Below are 3,079 nucleotides of genomic sequence, written 5' to 3' on the forward strand. Positions count from 1 at the left end.
GCCCAGTCAAGGTATATCCCCAGGCCAGGAATAAATCTGCTACCAGAATTGTAATCTGGATTGTGCCCACAGGAAAACAAATCAATTGAAAATTGGATAACAAAGTGGAAATTCCTGTCTAGAGTCTAGAACAGTGGTCGGCAAACTGCAGCTCGTGAGCCACATGCGACTCTTTGGCCCCTCGAGTGTGGCTCTTCCACAAAATACCGGCTCTTCCACAAAATACCGACTTCTGCGCATGGGCCACGAAGTTTCAGTCGCACTGTACATGCGTGCCCACACGTCCCGCACATGGTATTTTGTGGAAGAGCCACACTCAAGGAGTCAAAGAGCCGCATGTGGCTCACGAGCCGCAGTTTGCCGACCACGGGTCTAGAATATTAATTATATGGAACTTAGGAACAGAATGAGAATTACATAATCAGGTGTAGATAGGTTAAGATCCAGATTGATTTCCTTTTGTGACAAAAATGCTTCAGTGCAACATTGGAGACATTCATCTTAACCACAAATGAGGTGCAAAATGGAAGCATTCTTTTATCTTTCCAAATACCTCTGAAGAAATTAAGATACTGCAGCTATTCTAGATTGTGTATGTGGTAAGATTTGAGAAACATAAAATGAATATGTAACAAATCTTAAATCATAACCTCTTTTTTATATATATAAGAGAGTTTTCAGGTCATTAATATTAACTGTTTTGGATCCTTTGCATTTGGTTTCAGGGTTCATAGAACCACACATCCTTTTAACAGTGCTGTTGCTGTCTAAATAAGGTAATTTCCAGGTTTGACCCCAAGCTGGTAGCACATTAACTGATTTTACATGGAATTTATTAAATAGTACCTACCTCAGAACCATCCAGATAAGGGTTTGTCTGCTGTCAAGTCTGAGAGCAATAATACTGCATTGTTATTCTGATACATTATTTTGGGGGGTAAAGGATGTGAGTAAGAAACAACTCATTAAGCATTAAGGATGTTAGTAAGAAACAACTCATAGGGCTGAAGGGTGTGATACATTCTTCATATTGCTTAGACTTTGCAAAGGAAGGTGATGTGATGTAGTACTTCTCTACCTCACAGATCTTTATTGGTTTATGACCTTCACCCATCCCTATGTTTAGTCAAATTTAGTGTAAGAGGGCAGAAGGAACAGCAACAAGCATAATTCCTAATTTGTCACTGATTAAGGTTGGCGGAGCTGATTCTCTCCACACTGGTATGCTACAAAAGTAAGAAGAATCTTAAGAGAAGGATATAAAAACACTAGAGGCTCAATGCATGAAAATTTGTGCACTCGGGGGGGTCCCTCAGCCTGGCCTGCACCCTCTTGCAGTCCAGGAGCCCTCGAGGGATGTCCACCTTCCGGCTTAGGCCTGCTCCCCAAGGAATTGGGCCTAAGCTGGCAGTCAGACATCCCTCTGGCAGACTGAGAACCCCCGGGACCCCTGTGGGGAGCGGGCCTAAGCTGTTAGTCGGACATCCTTAGCGCTGCCACAGAGGCGGGAGAGGTTCCCACCACCACTGCTGCGCTGGCCACCCATGAGCTGGCTTCTGGCTGAGTGGCGCTCCCCCTGTGCTGCTGCGCTGGCCACCCATGAGCTGAGTGGCGCTCCCCCTGTGGAAGTGCACTGACCACTAAGGGGCAGCTCCTGCATTGAGCATCTGGCCCCTGGTGGTCAGTGTGTGTCATAGCGACCAGTCGTTCTTGGCCATTCTGCCATTAGGGTCAATTTGCATATTTACCTTTTTATTATATAGGATCATTCGACCCTGAGAGATAGTATATATACCCATTTGGCCAGGATATAGGCCTTAGACATTAAGTATTTGGTCTAGTCAGTTCTTAAGGGATTACTTCTTGGCTTCCAGATCTAAGAACATCTCATTGATGGAAACCCCTGAAACTAATAAATAAAAATGGTGGGGAGAAGGAGGAAAGAAATTCCAATCAATGGGATTGATTATTTCTACTGAGCCCCAGCACTAAAAGATAGTAGAGAAAGTAGCATGCTGCTCAAAGTACCTCTCAGACCTCTAGGGCAGATAGTCTATGTAACAACCTTATGCACTTATCTACTGACTACCCATCAGTAATAGTAGCTTGTTGGATAGTGGTAAGTTTTAGTCTCCATTACAAGCTCTACAGAGCTTCCCAGTGCTCAGCAATTTATCATGCCTCCTAATAATTCAAAGGGAAACTTTTTAGGGATGTGAAAAGCCTAGAATGAAACAGAAAAAGAGGGATGGGCTTAGAACCAGCCATCCTGGCTTATTTCCTGGTTAGAATTGTGAGAAATGGCTCACCTGTCCGAATATCAAATGATGGACTGGGAAACAGGAACATGGCGAAAATGAGACTTTTAATAATACTCTCCAGAGCTGGTGTCCATTGTACAGCACACACCTGGGGCAGGGAACATAGCGTATTTATTTAGTCCCTCCTCCAGTTCCTCATTGGCTGAGTACTATTTGGTCACCTGTTTCTTAATACGTTGCCTAGGTCTTGCTGTCACCCATTGGGCCATTTAAAATATTGGGCTGAGACCTTCTGAGCTGTCTCTACCTCCCTTTGTTTAGGGGAATCCTCCTGGAAAATGTGCTATCAGCCACATGCACAGCTCTCATACCCTCTCCCCAACCCCCACATCCTGTTTGCTCTGGGGAATATCAGTAACTGCCTGGCCACATGCTGTTTCTTTTCTATGAAGATGAATCAGAGGCATGTTTCTTACAGAATTGAGGCATTTCAGATGGCCTGTCCTTGTTTAAATGGCCTGTCTCCTTGAAGCAGAATTATGATTTTTCTTACTTCCAATAAGTCCAATACGCATATATTTATTTGACTTCAAATCTTTTCAATTATAGGCCACCTAGGGTCCCCAATGGACCTAGTGGCTCTCAGACTAGTAACAAATCTCCCCTCTAACAAGGTACACAGTAACCAGTTTGCCTGGCTCTATTCAGTGCCCTCTTTGTATCACTCTCTTTTTTTCCTCTATCCAAGTAGAAGCTTTAGCATAGGACAGTGGTTCTCAACCTTGGCTGCACATTAGAATCACCTGGGAATCTTTTTA

Source organism: Myotis brandtii, unplaced genomic scaffold, assembly GCF_000412655.1.
Source record: "Myotis brandtii unplaced genomic scaffold, ASM41265v1 scaffold266, whole genome shotgun sequence".
In the NCBI taxonomy this organism is placed as follows: Eukaryota; Metazoa; Chordata; class Mammalia; order Chiroptera; family Vespertilionidae; genus Myotis; species Myotis brandtii.